This window comes from Helianthus annuus, chromosome 4, assembly GCF_002127325.2.
Source record: "Helianthus annuus cultivar XRQ/B chromosome 4, HanXRQr2.0-SUNRISE, whole genome shotgun sequence".
Taxonomy (NCBI): Eukaryota; Viridiplantae; Streptophyta; class Magnoliopsida; order Asterales; family Asteraceae; genus Helianthus; species Helianthus annuus.
Genome location: NC_035436.2, coordinates 190,572,308 through 190,592,204, shown reverse-complemented (window position 1 = coordinate 190,592,204; position 19,897 = coordinate 190,572,308). Strand labels below are relative to the sequence as shown.

The 19,897-nt window shown below is 36.0% G+C and overlaps 1 long non-coding RNA gene across 1 annotated transcript; it reads right to left on the bottom strand.

Annotated features, from left to right (window-relative positions):
• Positions 1 to 839: 839 nt before the first annotated feature.
• On the bottom strand, positions 840 to 2,202 carry LOC110935171. Its single transcript, XR_002588921.2, has 3 exons — positions 2,027 to 2,202; positions 1,600 to 1,859; positions 840 to 1,338 (listed from the first exon to the last, which is right to left on the bottom strand). It is a non-coding gene; the product is annotated as an uncharacterized LOC110935171 (long non-coding RNA).
• Between the last annotated feature and the right edge of the window lie 17,695 nt (positions 2,203 to 19,897).

Sequence of the window (19,897 nt, the reverse complement as noted above, 5' to 3'; positions counted from 1 at the left end):
ACCCGTTACCTGCCCCACCGACCCGTTACAGCCCTACCCAAAAGTGTTTTGGGCCAGCTTGAAACCCAACAATTAATGACCCAAAACGCTAACATACTGTTTTGAACCGTTACCCACCCGTCCAGCCCAGCCATTTTCCCACCTTTATTAAAAGCTGACACTGACCTGAAATTACTGGTATGGTTAAGTTTGCGAAAAATTCAAATTCAACAGTGGAAATTATACTGTCAGCAAGAATTATTACATATAAAAATTCAAATTCAACAGTGGAATGTTACCTCAAAACCATTCTTATTTAATTATATAAATTATTATGAAATTACAAAAAGTTTGTAATCGTATTTGGCACACTTATTATTTATAAAAGTTAAACTTTTCGGACAAAGAGTTTTGGGTCAAAAGTGTATTTTTAATGAACAAAACGTATTTAAAAAGTGTTGTGGGTTAATCCAGCCCGACCTATTTCCACCTGTACAAAAATAACTTGCTTTGACCCATTTACTCATGAACGGGTCGATTAAGGTTATATTTAAAAGGAAACGGGTCAAAAGTCATACAAAGTGTGTTTTAATGCATATATCATCCCAAATCATTTTTATTTACTAAACTAAATTGTTTTGAAATTTCAAAAAGTATGTAATCATATTTGGCACATTGATTATTTATAAAAGAGTAAATTATGATTTTGGCCCCTGTGGTTATATCACTTTTACCCTTTTAACCCAAAAAAGAAATTTTTAACATTTGAGCCCCCAGCGTCTTTTTTTCTAACCCTTTTGGCCCCTAGCGTCTTTTTTTCTAACCCTTTTAGCCCCTAACATTTAATGGACGTTGGGGGCTTAGATGTTAAAAATCTTTTTTTGGGCTAATAGGGTAAAAGTGATATAGCCACAGGGGCCAAAATCGTAATTTACTCTTTATAAAGAAAAAGGTAAAACTTTTTGAATAATAGAGTTTTGGGTCAAAAGTGTATTTTTAACGACTAAAACTTATTCAAAAAGTGTATACAGCCTGACCCATTTTGACCCGCACTAAAAAACATATATATGTTTTGACCCGTTATCCACCGCTAATATAAGCATTCAGTCATCTTGCCTTGATCTTTTTGGTTCCTTTGATACTCCGGGTCCATTTATTTTCATCAGGATCTTCTTCTTTTTCCTTTCTATTTTTCTAACAACTTTTCTCATAATGAACATCATCCCGCCACCTACAACTAACGCAACAATAGCAGCACTGCCAAGTGCCGCCCCAATGATTACACCCGTACGCGCTTTCTTAGTACTACCCTCACAAAGAGGCAAAGGATCCCCACACAATCCAAGATTCCCAGCGTAGCTATCAGCCGAAACAGAACACAAACAAGTCATTTTGGGTTACTCACAAATATAATAATAAAATTGCAAACAAGTCAATCTGGGTTACCATAAAACTAAAAAAAATTAACAAGAATGATGGCAAATTCAAATCATTTAGGCCAAACCTCAGGGATGAAAATGACATTTTACTCTAAAATCTAACTATAGAAGAGAATAATGATCATGGAAAAGTAAGTAAATACAACACGAATAATAAAAAAACAACAAAAAGGAAAAACACATTGGGGCCGATTAAGTGTACAAATACGCCACTTGAAGCAAATCCGATCAGGCGTCCAATGGAAGAACTGAAGGCACATAAGCTTTGCATGTCTAGAGCAAGTGAAGGATGAATACCGCTTTATTGCGCTACGCCCGCATCAACGGTTACATCTGCTATTGCAACGCCAGCACTTCCAGCAGTTAAAGACAGTAGTGCTAGTACAATATGCAGATTTTCATGGAATGACAAGAAAAACATTGATAGAATTCCTATGATACCTGAAAAAATTGCAATTTTTATGTAAGTAATTATGTGAATCATATTTTATAAGAAGGTTCAAAATAGTTAATACCCACATGCGCAAAACATAACCCCAAACTAATAGAAACTAAAGAACGCACACTATACACACAGTTTACCATTGATGAGATTATGAGTTTCTTACCTGATTATCATGAGTTTCTTCATGGTATCAAAACTCCATCATCTCCAGTGACCTTTTCGGGTGACTAAGCTCTGTTTTTCCGGTAAACCTGCCACCATCGCTTCACTGCTCTTTGTTATTTTTCGAATCTTATCTTCTCTATTTGGTCACCTTGTTTCATTTGATCTGTTGCTATCTCAGATCTGTAACGCATACAAAAATCAAAATCTACACATTCAGATCAACCTATTAAAGCAAATTCATTCAAAATTTAACCATTCTTTAACCAATTTCATCAAAAAGTAATGAGTTCGATTCAATCACCAAGTCAAACCTATGTTGTGTTGAGAGGTTCTCCAACGGCACTTGCCATCACAATTCAAGCCCTATCAAAATCTGCATCAGGATCGAGGTAGTTGTGTTGAAAAACTCATTAGTCCGTATCTAAAGAAATCGAAATGAACCGAAGATAATCACTGATCGAAAATTTGATTTGGGTTTACTCACCTTTCATGCGACCAGGCTTAATTGTAGCATCCTTGAGATTCAACCTGTGTTTCAGATTTCTTCTAGCAAATAACCTAATTCCACTAAAACAAAACTCAGTCTATAACAGTTATTGTAATTCCTTTTGACAAACATTCCTCATATTAACAAGATTTTATAAAAAAACTAAGGATCAAGGAGCTCCAAATCACATAGTTGCATCGAAAAACAAACGAAAGCAGGAAAAATCTAAATTCAGTACAATAAACAGCTTACTTGTACCGAGATATCGCAAAAGAGTGAACACAAGGCAAATAGTGAAATAGGTTTTACTAACAAAATCTCCGATCTCGCGATTGAACGATAGAGAAGTCTTCGTCGACATTCCAACAGAGTAGGTTCTCGGTCTCGCTAGCTGGTCTGAACTCCGATAATCCATATTGAGTGCATTAATCTTTTAAAATCATAATATATTACAGACAACACAACAGCATGATATTATAAACACACCTGACTATAAAAGTGCATAAACATCCAATTGGTAAGTTGAACAGTAGTATCATTGTTTTCAATAAAATCCTTTTTGTATGTATCGTTAATCACAGATGTGTCAATCACCAGGGGACACCAACCCCAATGGAAATTACAAATCGATGGCCGGATCAACAAGATTGATAAAACAACTGAATCGAAATTAAAGAAATAGCGAAAACTCAAAAACTTACCTCGAAATCTGGTTTAGATTAGTAATAAAGACATAAGGAGATTTAGGGTTATTACAAAATCCACTACGGTTTGAATTAGTGATAAGGTTAAACGTAGTGGGGCGCGACCATGGCCATAGCGCCGGTATGGCGCCGCCCACACCGCCCCCCCCCCCCCCCCCCCCGGCGCCATGATCAAAAAAAAAAAGAACCGGCGTGAAAAAATTCGCGGCGCGAGAAGGTGGGCATTTTCCACTTTGGTCCCTGCATTTTACAATTTGGTCCCTGCATTAAAACACTTTGGTCCCTGCATTTTACACTTTGGTCCCTGCATTTTACACTTTGGTTATGAGGAGGTAGGGCTTTATGACTACGGGCTCTAGTGACATAACGCCCCATAAAGCCCCTGTGTGACGTGGCACGACACGTGTCGTATAACGCCCACAAAAGGGCTTTATGACTACACATGGCCTAAAGAGAGAAGGAGCAATTGTGAAATTCTATCTCCTATTCAATTGAAGTAAACTGATGACTATTCAGTTGTAGTAAACTGATGACAATTAATGTCATCAATTTGGACATTCAATTGAAGTAAACAAAAGACTCTATCTCAGGAATCAAAGGGCAACGATTGAAGGGAATGATTGAGTTGAGAAACTGATGATAACATTCTGAGGGTTTGATGTAGGGAAAGCAGGGTAGAATGGGAAGAAAAATGTAAAAATATATGGTTTTGTTTGAGACTTTTGATCTGCCATCTTAAAAAATGGATGTTAAATTACTATTTTGTACATCTAAAATGCTTTATATAGTATTATAGATTATAGATTATAGATTATAGATAAATAATACGATACTTGGGTATATATTTCTCTCAAACTAAATGCATTAGTTAAAGATATGTATTTCGTATCACAACACATCTAGGAGTTAGTAGGTTCGAATAACCAACTTAAAATAAACCTTTTTTTACTAAAACTTACTTGGAAAAATATAATTTGTTGTAAAAATTTGTATTTACTGTTTGTTTGTTTGTTTTAAACAATCTTAGTTATACCCTCTTAAATTTTTTTATGAAAAAAAGTATACTTGTTTTCTTTATGTATTAACGAATGAGGTAAGGATTAAATTCGAACCTATCAATTCATTCGTTTATTCGAGAACTTTATTTAAAAAAAACATGCATATAACAGAATGGATTATTAAATAAAATATAAACTAAGCTTTAAAAAAATAAGTTACTATACTGTGTTATGTATAAAAAAATATAATCGAAAGGAGTTTCAACAAATCTATGTATATAGCTTTGAGTGATTTTCAATTTTTTAATCAAATACACAATTTTAATGTATAGCTGGAGTTATTAGGATTACCGTTATTTGTATTAAATATAGACTTTTTGATTTTTAAAGTATTAAATATAGACTTTTAGAATAAGTTTTTTTTAATAAGTTTTATATAAAAATATTTATTTTTTTGTAAGATACATGATAATAAATAAGTTAGTGAGAAATCCAATACCATGATTAAATCAATAATTATTTAAAGAATTGGATTTATCCAATAAGGCTAGGAGTGAAAAAGAAACAAAACTTAAAAACACCATTTTGGTAAATATTTTTGTATCAACACTATTTTGGTAAATACTTTTTCCACCAACACTATTATGGGAAAAAACTCTGAAAAGGAGTCATGAGTGTAATAAAGGGTCTAGGCTCGTGGAAACGCGGCATCGTATTAATTATCGAAAATCAGTGTGAATTCCAAAGGAAATAAGGAGCAACCTTGTGAATGAGTTTTGGCGGCAACGTTAAAACAAAACAAATCTCATATTGATATTTTCTTTTTTTTTTGTTTAAAGGTTTTAAAAGGTTACAACGTAGTCCCTCAACTTTACTATTATCTTAGCTTAACTAACACTAACATGGTTTGGTTAAGTCATATTACTTGAAAGAGTAAATTACGTTTTTGGCACTTGTGGTTATGTCAGTTTTACTATATTAGCCCAAAATAAGAATTTTTAACGTATCTGCCCCCATGGTCCCTATATCTAACCATTTTGGCCCTTAATTCTAACCAAACTCCAACTCTGGTTAACTTCTTGCTCACATGGATTGCACATGATGGGTAAAATTGTAATTTCCCCTCCCCTTTAAATCTTGTTCTCTCTTCTTCTACCTTAGAAAACCCTAAACCAAAAACACAAACAAAACTTAAACAACTCCTTAATTCCTTCACATCTCAAACACACCTACACATGACACTCTCCTGCTCACCCTCTTCCTTCTCGATGAAGGCCAGCAGCTGACAACACCCACACCTCCCCCGTACCCCTGTTTTCCGGTGACAAAGATCGAAGAGATAGAGAGGGCGACGAGATGATTAGGCGCCGCTGCTCACGGCGGCGGCAGTGGAAGCGATGGCGGTGGGTTGAGGGTCCTCCGACGAGCGATGTCAGACCTAGGTGTTGGTTGTGTGTGATTCTTTTTGAATGATTCTTTTTTCGTTTGAAGATTTGGTAGAAGTAAATCTGGGTTATTTATACCGATTTGGGGGATTTGTGGTAGTTGCAGCAGAAAGAGAGGGGGATTTGGGGGATTTTTGAATGATTCTTTTTTCGTTAGACTTTATTTTGTAAGATTTGTATTTTGTTATGTGGATTTTCATCTTCAGGTTTGTATTTTGTTGTGTTTTTTTTTTTTTTGACAATTTTGTGTTACGAATTTAGGGGGTGTTTGGATGTTGTTTATGTGGGGATGATGATGATGGTTGAAGATGATGATCTTGTTACCCAGATCTTCAAGAACATCTTCAAACCACTTTCAAACCCGGATCTTCAAGAACAACTTCGTCTTCTTACCCAGATCTTTAAGAACATATCATCATCAAACCGAGATCTTCAAATACATAACCATCATCATCATTCCCTGAGTTTATGTGGGGCCACCGTTGTGCACCACCATGCGCCGCCACCTGCAGCTGCCATAGAGATGAAGATGATGATGTTTGGTTGAAGATGATGATGTTTGGTTGAAGATGATGATGTTTGGTTGAAGATCTGGGATTTTTTTACAAAGTCATTAAAAGGGGGAGGTGAAATTACCATATTACCCATCATATGCAACCCATGTGACCATGAAGTTAACCAGAGTTGGGGTTTAGTTAGAATTAGGGGCCAAAATGATTAGATATAGGGACCATGGGGGCAGATACGTTAAAAATTCTTATTTTGGGCTAATATAGTAAAACTGACATAACCACAGGGGCCAAAAACGTAATTTACTCTACTTGAAAACTTTCATTAAAATCCATTAACTAACTAGGTTAAATCATGAAATCAAATAATTTTAATTGAATTAATTAATTTAACAATTAGACGATATATATTAAGCAAATTAATTTAAGAATTAAATCTTTCATTATTTGTTTATTTCGCGAAAAAAAATTCCCAATGTTCAAAGGTTAGGATTCGGATTTCAAAACGGGTCGGATTTTGGATATCCGTTTTTTACGAATGTTACAACTGTCATCATCATCTGTGTTATCGAGATCAACATCAGTATCATCAGAACCGGAATCAGACGGGGCAGGTAGTCCAGCGGCGATAGCAGCAGCATGTTTAGCTGCTCGTGCAGCAAGTTTGGCCGCCTTAATTTTCTCGCAATTGCGTGAATGATGGTCAAATACATATTTGTTGCATTTATTGCATAAACGGGTGGCTTTTTGTCGTTTACCGGCTTTCTTTCGTTTATCTTTAATTTTTTGACCACCGAGGCCAATCCGTTGTTTTTTGGTCCCACAACCTTTGTTTCTAATACCTTGAGGAGGATGGACACTTGTGCTTAGATTTCCAGGTATGTTTAATGTGTCACTGATGTTTGCAGTTTTTTGGATACGAGGTTGGGGCTCACACGGGAACGATTCGAATATCGGTTCCTGATGCGTTTGATCTCAGAAGATAACGAACGTAGATGATCAGGATTGCGTCTGAGTCGGGTTGTGCATTGAGTGACTAAATCCATTATTTCATTGTTGATGGTAGCAAACTCGCTGTTGTCGAATGAGTACATGTTAGATATGTTATGCACAACTGACGGGAACGCATCTCGTTTCCAACGTGGAATGATGTAGTGGGACGGTATTCGTTCAATTTGGTTGTAACGGAATATACAGAATACATGTCGGCATAAGTATCTAATACGAGTGAACCCAAGACATGTACAGCTTACTGTTTGTTCAAGTACATTGAGAGACACCTGGACATGTGCATAACATATATTATAAATAGAATGTATACATGAAGGGTAATATGCACAGGTTAATAAGTTATCATGTATAATAAAATAATCGATTCAAATACACTGTTTGATATATGCACATGTGAATAACAAAAATAATCAGACAAACTTTGATACATGCACATGTGCATAACAAAAAATAATCAAACAAACAGTTATAATAGTTTTATTGAGCTTTGATACATGCACATGTGCATGATAAAAAAATAATCAAACAAAGAGTTATAATAGTTTTATTGAGGGTAATATGCAGTAATGGTATATTAAGGGTATCATGCATAAATACATTGGTTAATACATGCACATGTGCATAATAAAATACATGTGCATAGCAAAAATAACCAGACAAACAATTATAATAGTTATATTGATGGTAATATGCACTAATGGTAATATTTAAAACATATTAAAATATATTGGGTAGTTGTGTTGTATATATCGAATATTAAAACATATTGGATAGTAAGGAGATACCTCGAATTCATTGACATAAGACGTGTAATTTTTTATATCGGTCGTTCCAGGACGTTCAATTGGCATGCAATGGAACATGCCCATGTATATTTCTTTTCGAACTTCAAGAAACGTTGACCATGTGTATGTTTCGGACGCGTGTGCTTCTATACGAAAACCGGTAGACAAGCGAGGGTTCGACATGTCGCTTTTAAATTCGAGATCTCGTTGTGTGTGCCGCTGGGCATCAAGACTGGTATCGAAACACATAAGAATTTGAACTAACGTGTTAGTTTCTGATGAGTTGACTTTAAAACGCGCGTTTGAGCTCTCGCATCTTGATGTAGTCTTCATCAAACAGCACATCGGTATCTCTCTGAAATACACGGGACCCATTCATGCCGTATAGCAAACATCCTACATAGCCAAGGATGATTGTCTAGATGATATTCATTCATTAAACATGCCATCTTTCTTCGAATGTTTGTGGTGTGATGAATAAATTCCACACCAATTTATGTATTGACGAACGAAGGGTGGTATTATCAAGGATGTCATTTGAAATCTGCAAATAAAGATATGTGAATAATAATAATCGAAATTAGTTAATCATATTATATGGTTTAATTGGAGTTGTGTTAATATTAAAATGTGGTGTTTACCTTGGATGGAAGTTTTCTCATTATGTGCCACATGCATAAACGATGGATGGAGTTTGTGAAAACGGTTGATACAACTTGTTTCATTGATGCATCTTGGTCAGTGAGAATAAATATTGGTTGTTTCTTGTGTGCAGCCAGGAAGGTGTTCAATAACCATGTATATGACTCTATAGTCTCATCATATAACATGCCAGCGCCAAAGATAACACATTTCTTGTGATGATCAACTCCGGTGAATGGCACAAAAATCATTTTGTACCTGTAAAGATAACATATTATATTAACAAAACTAATAATAATTGCACATGTTGGAAAGTGTAGTATCTTACTTGTTAGTGTCATACGTAGTGTCAAATGCACATACATCACCAAAAGCCTCGTAATTTCGCAATGATACGAAATCAGCCCGAAAAAACGATCCTAACTCGTTATCAACTATGACATAATCAAAATAGAAGTCTTTAAGATTGGTAACTCGGGATTTCATGGTATGTAAGATAATGTCTGCATCGCGTTCACCAATGAATAAACGTATATCTCTAGAGCAATTTATAAAATCTTCTACCGTGCCACGAACATTATGAGGCCCGCGTTTAAGTGATACTTGGATGTTATGTGCAACATTTGGCCGATTTTGTTAAGACTAACTTTGTGGATAAACTGTTGTTCTTCAAACCCGAGTTTCCTATTTTGTTTTAACATGTTGGCGTTATCGCTACCAATCATGCAATGGTTGTGCGCAGCTATGAAATCGTATATTTTGTATTGTTCGGTGGCATGATCATAACTCACTTTGATACGTGCACGGCACCCGGAAACCGTGTATCGACTTCGTCGATGTTGTTTCTTGGATGTATCATACATGGTTGGAGCATTCTTGGATGGAGCATTAGGGTCAGATTCTGTGATCCGTGGTTGTCCTTCTTTTGAACATAATATATATCTATGAGTGTGGATGTTCATAGCAGGATTGTCAAGATATTTTTTGTTTTTCGATGTGCCAATACGAGTGAAAAATCCGGATTTTGTAGCATACATATTGTACATTGTGACAATATCTTCCCAATGGGTAAATGTACTGTTTATAACAGGAAGGTATTCAAAATCAACTTCAGGAATCCAATATGGGGTGCCGTTAGATGTAGCATGTATGGCAGCCGTAATTATTCCTGTGAAAAATAATTAATAAATGAAAAAAATGGTCAACATGATGCACGATGAATATTAAAATTGTAATCAAAATGCACATGTGAATTGTCAGTGAATGTATGATGTCATAAGTTATTTTTAATCAAAATGCACATGTGCATAAATTTGCAATGTAACGGTAGGGGCGGAGGTGGTGGTTGGTGGCGAGTGACGGTAGGGGCGGAGGTATGGATGGTGGGTGACGGTTGGTAGCGGCGGAGGTGGGTGATGACTGGGGTGGAGGTGGGTGGTGGTGGTGGCGGCGGAAGTGGGTAACGACGGCGACGGTAGTCACAGCGGCAACTATGGTAGTAATGGTGTCGCCCGTGAGTGAGTTATTAAAACCAATAAGAATAATAATAATATTGGTAAAAATAATAATAATAATAATAATAATAATAATAATAATAATATAATAATAATAATAATAATAATATATCTTTTCAAAGGAATGAAAAAAAACACCACCTTACCTAGGAATGAAAATTATTATATTTGAAAGGTTTACATTCCTTGTGGAATGCCTCATTCCATTACCACTTGACAACCAAACATATTTCTTTTCATTCCAATAGAATGATCCATTCCATTCCGCCTTCTATTCCTTCATACCAAACGCTACCTTATATTTTTTTGGGTAAGAGGGGAGAATGAGAGGGGAAATGACATGGCACAATATGATTGGGTGGGTGGAAATTTCTCTCCATATCATGAGGGTGCACCCCTTACAACCTTATGTCCAAGACTTGATGCAAAACTATCATCGAGCCGGGGATCGCACTGGAGGCAGCCTTACCTCTACCGGGTAGAGGTAAGGCTGTCTACATCTTACCCTACTCAAACCCTACCTTAACTTTCCTATTGGTGGAATTTATTGAGTATAACGATGATGATATTTATACCTTTAAAAGTGACTTGTCGATTTCATGGGAAAACATTCTGGTTACTATTCAACTTTATATGATTATGTCACGGCCCTCGTACCCGGTTTGACCCGGTCCAAGAGCCGCGGAACAGAAAATCCCGTGGTATTTATTTTTACAGCGGAAGTCTTAACAGGATCGTTTTAAACTTGAAAAATGCCCGAGTATTGTTTATTTATACTTTTGGATAAACCCCGTAAATATCATAATTTCATTATTTTACAAACATGTTTATTTATTTATTTGAGCCACCACTTCAAGCTTGATAGTGCTCCGTAGCACGTATACTTAATTCAGTAGGTCACCTGAAACATGTTGTAAAAAGGTTTTGTCAGCGGGGAAATACTGAGTGAATCATTCATTTTGATAAAATGACACATAGTTATAAATTACAGCATAAGAGCGATTACTATGGCAGTATCTTAATTAATATCTGGCCTTGCCACCCGTGTGACGATGGTCATACCACTATTGGGTCCAGTCACCCAATTAGTGACGTTTTGTCACTGTTAGGTCTTATTAGCCTAACCCCTATTACGGCTTATTGCCTAACCGTGAGAAATTAGTAATGTGCACAATACCCCATTAACCAGCGGTTAAGATAGCCACGACTTAATCCCTGTAATTATAACATTTTGAAAATAATTTGAGGTATTGTAAAACAGTTGATAAAAAGAGAATGGCTTACATTGTAGATTTAACGGGCAAGGTATAAGCCTACTGATTAGCCTTGATTTAACCTAATTTGATAATAATGCACACACAATAGGTTAGTAACTAATTCAGCAGTTACGTCAATTCACGAGATCAAACCCTCACAATGATTAACAAGTGCAATACTTAATAGTTCAATCGGATTCACAACGAATAACAGAGCATAGTCCGAATTCGAACAACACTCAAATATTCAAGTCGAAATCACGACGAATAATCAAAGTATTAGCTCAATTTGAGCAGCACTTAGACAATCGTTGGATAGTTATAATCGATCGGACGTTGAATCGTAACAGCGATCGAGTTATTACCCTGATTGCGGCAGCACCTCGTGATTCGTGTGTGTTTATTGTAGTGTTTCTGCCTTAATTCGACGCACACAGAGTATTTGGACGTCGTTTTAACTTCCCAGATCGAGTTCCAAGGTCGGCTATTTATAGCCAAAATTTGGCCTTGCTTACGGACCGTAAACCTGATCCCTTACGGTCCGTAAGGGACACCTAAATGTCCTAGGCTTGCCACCCACGGGACTAGCCTAGCTGAGTCAACTATATTAACAAATCAGATTGTTCCAACGTTTTATTTAGATAAATGTCAACTAGGGTTTGCCCCCCTCGAGTTTTAGGGGCCCTGATCCTGATTTCGATTGTTCTGAAAATTTTAGGGCTAATGCAGAATTACTTGGGTGTCTCAATTAGGGTTTTCTTATTGACTAATTATCGTCCTAATTATTGATTTTAGTGACAGTTGTTACATCCTCCCCACCTTAAGAAAAATCTCGTCCTCGAGATTTACTGAAATAGATGAGGGTACTTTCGCTTCATTTCTAATTCCAGTTTTCAGATATATTCGGGTCCTTCCTTTGAGTCCTACTAATACTAGTTGTTTATGGTTAAGAAACATAACTCTTCTATTTTCTATCTGTAGTGGTTTCTCTACGAACTTTAATTTTTCGTTTACCTCTACCTCTTGAAGAGGTACTAGCAGGGATTCGTCTTGTTAAATATTTCTTGAGATTGGATACATGAAACACATCATGTACTCCTGCTAACTCTTCTGGTAGTTGATAAGCTACTGGTCCTATTCGTTGAATTACTGGAATGGTCCTACGTACCTTAGACTTAGCTTTCCTTTCTTATCAACTCTAATAACTCTTTTCCAAGGAGATACTTTCAATAGCCTTTTTGTCTCCAACTCGAACTCCAACGACTTTCGTTTATTATTTGTATAACTCTTCTAACCGTCTTCAACCTTTCCTTCGTAATACTAAATATTACAGTTGTATTTACTTAGGATTTCCTTTTTCTCATGTTTAATTCTTGTTGCTCAAATATGTATCTTAAATTCTTATGACCCATATGGATAGTAAACTTACCTCCCTACAGATAATGTTTCCAAATCTTAAGGGTAAACTTATGGCTTCTAAGTTTAGGTTTACAAGTGGTATGGCTTGCTTCGTGCTTTTGCAATTGCCTTGATGCATACACAATTACCTTTTTGTGTTGCATCCAAATTCTAGCTTTGAAGCATTACCGTATACTTTAAAATTTTCTGTTCCTTCTGGTAAGGCTAGAATTGGAACCTTTGTTAATTTATACTTTAAGATCCTAAAGGCTTCTTCTGGTTTAGGTTTCTCATTTAAACTTAACTGTTTTAGCTTAGTTAGGGATATATCTATCTGAGAAATATTCCTAATAAACTGCCTATAGCATCTGTCTCAATTTACAGAATTCCTAATTTCTCTTTAGGGATTGCGGAATCTTCCATTTAGTAATTTGCCGCTATCTTAGCAGGATCTAAGTGAATACTTTTAGGATTTACCATGTGTCCTAGAAATTGTACTTCCTGTAGTCAAAGTTCCTAAAAACAAATTTTAGGTATGTCTTCTTCCTGTACCTTTAATTGATGATATCCGGAGTGCAAATCTATCTTAGAAAAATACCTAGCTTCCTAAAGTTGATCAAATAGATCATCAATCCTAGGTAATGGGTATCGATTCCTAATTGTAACTTTCTATAACCGATATACATTCTTATTGATCCGTCCTTCTTCTTTACAAACAACACTCGAGCATCCTCATAGGGAGGAACTTGGTCGTATGAATCCTTTACTTAGTAATTTATCTAATTGTTTCTTTAATTCTAACATTTCAGTGAATGCTAATTGATAGGGTGCCTTTGCTATCAGTACAGTTCCTGGATTTAGATAAATTCTAAGTTCTACTCTGCTATTAGGTGGTAACCCTGGTAGGTCTTGGGGAAAATGTCAGGATATTCCGATATAATCGGAATGTTTTCTATTTTCTTATCTTTGGTATCAACAACTATCGATACCATATATACTACTCCTAGGTTCCTTGAGGAAATGGCTAGCTTTATTATGGAAATAAATTTCAGTGACCTTTGTGGTTTATCTCTGGTTATTATTACTAATTCTCTTGCGGGTGTATGGGTTTCTATGGAACTTTTATAATAGAGAATTCAAGCATGGTTGGCTGTTAACCAATCTATTCCTAATACAACATCGAATCCAGCTAAATCTATTAGTAACAAGTTTTGCAGACAATTTATGTCCTAATTCTATCTTTGCGTCTCGTAAAGATCTTATTTATTCTAACGGAATTCCCGTCTGTCGTTTCAACTGGAAAAATCTGCCTAAGGTTGGTTAAGGGTAACGTAAAGGTTTGGCAGAATGAAGTATTTATAAAACTTTGGTTTGCACCAGAGTCAAATAATACTTGCATAAATGTTTGTGAACTAAAACGTACCAACTATGATGTCAGGAATTAGTTTAGCTTCCTGAGTAGTTAATTGAAAAGCTCTTGCGTTTTTCTTGGTATTCCCTTCTGCAGGTTTCGTCTTTTCGTTTGCTGGGTTGCCTAATTTCGGGCAGTTCGTTCTGAAATGTCCGGTTTCTCCACAATTGTAGCAGGTTATTGCCTTCTTTTTCCAGCAATCCTCTTCTCGATGTCCTGGAATTTTGCAGTAATTGCAGCATCCTCTGCATTTTCCAAAATGCTTTCCCTTGCAGGTATTGCAAAATGGGATAGTGGAAAATCGCCCGTTTTCTCTTTTCTTGAAATTGTTACTATTACCCATATGAAATTCTTGGGTAATTTTCTGGGCTAAATCCTTCCTCCTATTTTCTTCCCGAGTGCGTACCAATCTGTCAGTTAGAGTGTTAGCTAATTCTACCGCATCGTCAATTGTGCGGGGTCTCGCAGCTTTGACAATGTCACGAATTTCGCTAATCAAAACCCAGATATATCGAGAGATAAGTACCGGTTCTGGCGAAGCCAGGGTAGGTACAATTCTGGCATACTCAAAGAATTTTGAAGTATACCCTCGACAATCTACATCCACCATTCGGTGACTTAAAAACTTATTCGCCATCTGCTCTTTTTCATATTCGGGACAGAATTTTCTTTCTATTAATTGCTTAAATTCTTCCCAACTTATGGCATAGGCTACGTCACTTCCTTTAGCTTGTAACACTGTATTCCACCATTCTAATGCTTCTTCCTTGAAAAGGTGCGAAGCGTACATAACCTTATCTTTCTCAACACATTTACTTATTCTGATCACTGCCTCGGTTTTCTCTAACCAATGCAGTGCCGCAGTTGCACCTTCGTTGCCTGCGAACTCTACAGGTTTACAGGCAAGGAACTCCTTGTAAGTGCAACCAGGCGTTGCAGCTTTCTTTTTCTTAGAGAGCGGAGCTTGTCGTAGTTCCTCAACATGATTAACATGATCATTGCCTCCGTTTACGCTATTACTGAAGTTATCTTCAGAAATACGTTTGCTAGGAACGATTTGCTGTGGTTCTATGGATTTTTAACAGCAGCGACGATTGCTGGAATAGCGTTGGCTATCCCTTGAGCTATCATTGTTGGAATAGTGTTAGCTATCCCTTGAGCAACGATATTTTCTATATCCTGCTTAGTCATATATTGATCCCCTGATTGTTGCTCGGACTGATTGACCTCGTTAACAGGTTCATTATTAGCATTTTCCATTGGATAACTAGTTTATAGATAAATAATTAGTATACCAGAAGTAATCTCAATGTCACCCTTAATTGCACATAATTATGTAAACAAATCAAAATTTCTAAATTTTTTTTTATTATATCATGCTTCTATATACAGCCGTTTTGTTATTTATTTTACACATACTGATCTTACTATTTCTATTACACAACCACAATTTTATAAATCCACTATCCTTATGTCAAATGATATTCTAGTAATGGTGTTTCCTCTGATCGTATTTCCAGGAGATCTGGTTCTCAATCTCTGGGATCCTATTCCTAACATTCATTAGTTCTTAGTCAAAGTGGCGAAGTCTAGCTATATTCTTGTTACTTTTTGGTGGGTTTGGTTCTGGATCGTACTGAGGAAAAAGCTTATAGGGATAGTTTTGAATCTGTATTTCATTAATCAACCATTCGTCTATTCCTAAAGGTTGCGAGTGGATCGAAGGGTTTGGAATAGCTGGTTCTACATCTATTGATAGTTGTTTTTCATTAACAGACTTGATAGAATTGTAATTTGTCAATGAAAAATCTAATTCTTCCTGGGATGGTAACCCCTCAAATTGCCTAGAGCTTTCCCCGATTTCTATTTTCTTAGGTGTGGGTTTTTCAAGAGGTACATCATTGAATTCTATGGGTTCTTCTCTGCTTGCTATATATCTATTGAAATCTTTGGAAACCTCTATTCTTACTGGATAGAGATTTAAATTCTGAAGGGCGTCAGACAAGTCACTCATGCTGTTTAACAACATAACACAGTTACTAAGTCAGAATTTATAACAAATTTGATAGAAAACTTTGGAATACTACCTCATACAGTTTAACTATTTAAAATATCCTAAGTTTTACTGAATAAGGTTTCTAGACTGTAGATAATAAAGGTACTAAAACTTTGGTCTATCTTATTTAAAATTTTGTATTAATTGCTTATGTTGGCTAGCATATAAAGATCTGCCCTATGCTGTATACAATTAGTCGGATAATAAAACACATAATCATAAAATAACAATTAGAAATTCCTAAGTATTTCTTAGTTATTTTAATAGGCTAAAATCAATATTAAGCTTAAATCAGTGGCTCTGATACCACCTTTTTCAGTCACGGCCCTCGTACCCGGTTTGACCCGGTCCAAGAGCCGCGGAACAGAAAATCCCATGGTATTTATTTTTACAGCGGAAGTCTTAACAGGATCGTTTTAAACTTGAAAAATGCCCGAGTATTATTTATTTATACTTTAGGATAAACCCCGTAAATATCATAATTTCATTATTTTACAAACATGTTTATTTATTTATTTGAGCCACCACTTCAAGCTTGATAGTGCTCCGTAGCACGTATACTTAATTCAGTAGGTCACCTGAAACATGTTGTAAAAAGGTTTTGTCAGCGGGGAAATACTGAGTGAATCATTCATTTTGATAAAATGACACATAGTTATAAATTACAGCATAAGAGCGATTACTATGGCAGTATCTTAATTAATATCTGGCCTTGCCACCCGTGTGACGATGGTCATACCACTATTGGGTCCAGTCACCCAATTAGTGACGTTTTGTCACTGTTAGGTCTTATTAGCCTAACCCCTGTTACGGCTTATTGCCTAACCGTGAGAAATTAGTAATGTGCACAATACCCCATTAACCAGCGGTTAAGATAGCCACGACTTAATCCCTGTAATTATAACATTTTGAAAATAATTTGAGGTATTGTAAAACAGTTGATAAAAAGAGAATGGCTTACATTGTAGATTTAACGGGCAAGGTATAAGCCTACTGATTAGCCTTGATTTAACCTAATTTGATAATAATGCACACACAATAGGTTAGTAACTAATTCAGCAGTTACGTCAATTCACGAGATCAAACCCTCACAATGATTAACAAGTGCAATACTTAATAGTTCAATCGGATTCACAACGAATAACAGAGCATAGTCCGAATTCGAACAGCACTCAAATATTCAAGTCGAAATCACGACGAATAATCAAAGTATTAGCTCAATTTGAGCAGCACTTAGACAATCGTTGGATAGTTATAATCGATCGGACGTTGAATCGTAACAGCGATCGAGTTATTACCCTGATTGCGGCAGCACCTCGTGATTCGTGTGTGTTTATTGTAGTGTTTCTGACTTAATTCGACGCACACAGAGTATTTGGACGTCGTTTTAACTTCCCAGATCGAGTTCCAAGGTCGGCTATTTATAGCCAAAATTTGGCCTTGCTTACGGACCGTAAACCTGATCCCTTACGGTCCGTAAGGGACACCTAAATGTCCTAGGCTTGCCACCCACGGGACTAGCCTAGCTGAGTCAACTATATTAACAAATCAGATTGTTCTAACATTTTATTTAGATAAATGTCAACTAGGGTTTGCCCCCCTCGAGTTTTAGGGGCCCTGATCCTGATTTCGATTGTTCTGAAAATTTTAGGGCTAATGCAAAATTACTTGGGTGTCTCAATTAGGGTTTTCTTATTGACTAATTATCGTCCTAATTATTGATTTTAGTGACAGTTGTTACATCCTCCCCACCTTAAGAAAAATCTCGTCCTCGAGATTTACTGAAATAGATGAGGGTACTTTCGCTTCATTTCTAATTCCAGTTTTCAGATATATTCGGGTCCTTCCTTTGAGTCCTACTAATACTAGTTGTTTATGGTTAAGAAACTTAACTCTTCTATTTTCTATCTGTAGTGGTTTCTCTACGAACTTTAATTTTTCGTTTACCTCTACCTCTTGAAGAGGTACTAGCAGGGATTCGTCTTGTTAAATATTTCTTGAGATTGGATACATGAAACACATCATGTACTCCTGCTAACTCTTCTGGTAGTTGATAAGCTACTGGTCCTATTCGTTGAATTACTGGAATGGTCCTACGTACCTTAGACTTAGCTTTCCTTTCTTATCAACTCTAATAACTCTTTTCCAAGGAGATACTTTCAATAGCCTTTTTGTCTCCAACTCGAACTCCAACGACTTTCGTTTATTATTTGTATAACTCTTCTAACCGTCTTCAACCTTTCCTTCGTAATACTAAATATTACAGTTGTATTTACTTAGGATTTCCTTTTTCTCATGTTTAATTCTTGTTGCTCAAATATGTATCTTAAATTCTTATGACCCATATGGATAGTAAACTTACCTCCCTACAGATAATGTTTCCAAATCTTAAGGGTAAACTTATGGCTTCTAAGTTTAGGTTTACAAGTGGTATGGCTTGCTTCGTGCTTTTGCAATTGCCTTGATGCATACACAATTACCTTTTTGTGTTGCATCCAAATTCTAGCTTTGAAGCATTACCGTATACTTTAAAATTTTCTGTTCCTTCTGGTAAGGCTAGAATTGGAACCTTTGTTAATTTATACTTTAAGATCCTAAAGGCTTCTTCTGGTTTAGGTTTCTCATTTAAACTTAACTGTTTTAGCTTAGTTAGGGATATATCTATCTGAGAAATATTCCTAATAAACCGCCTATAGCATCTGTCTCAATTTACAGAATTCCTAATTTCTCTTTAGGGATTGCGGAATCTTCCATTTAGTAATTTGCCGCTATCTTAGCAGGATCTAAGTGAATACTTTTAGGATTTACCATGTGTCCTAGAAATTGTACTTCCTGTAGTCAAAGTTCCTAAAAACAAATTTTAGGTATGTCTTCTTCCTGTACCTTTAATTGATGATATCCGGAGTGCAAATCTATCTTAGAAAAATACCTAGCTTCCTAAAGTTGATCAAATAGATCATCAATCCTAGGTAATGGGTATCGATTCCTAATTGTAACTTTCTATAACCGATATACATTCTTATTGATCCGTCCTTCTTCTTTACAAACAACACTGGAGCATCCTCATAGGGAGGAACTTGGTCGTATGAATCCTTTACTTAGTAATTTATCTAATTGTTTCTTTAATTCTAACATTTCAGTGAATGCTAATTGATAGGGTGCCTTTGCTATCAGTACAGTTCCTGGATTTAGATAAATTCTAAGTTCTACTCTGCTATTAGGTGGTAACCCTGGTAGGTCTTGGGGAAAATGTCAGGATATTCCGATATAATCGGAATGTTTTCTATTTTCTTATCTTTGGTATCAACAACTATCGATACCATATATACTACTCCTAGGTTCCTTGAGGAAATGGCTAGCTTTATTATGGAAATAAATTTCAGTGACCTTTGTGGTTTATCTCTGGTTATTATTACTAATTCTCTTGCGGGTGTATGGGTTTCTATGGAACTTTTATAATAGAGAATTCAAGCATGGTTGGCTGTTAACCAATCTATTCCTAATACAACATCGAATCCAGCTAAATCTATTAGTAACAAGTTTTGCAGACAATTTATGTCCTAATTCTATCTTTGCGTCTCGTAAAGATCTTATTTATTCTAACGGAATTCCCATCTGTCGTTTCAACTGGAAAAATCTGCCTAAGGTTGGTT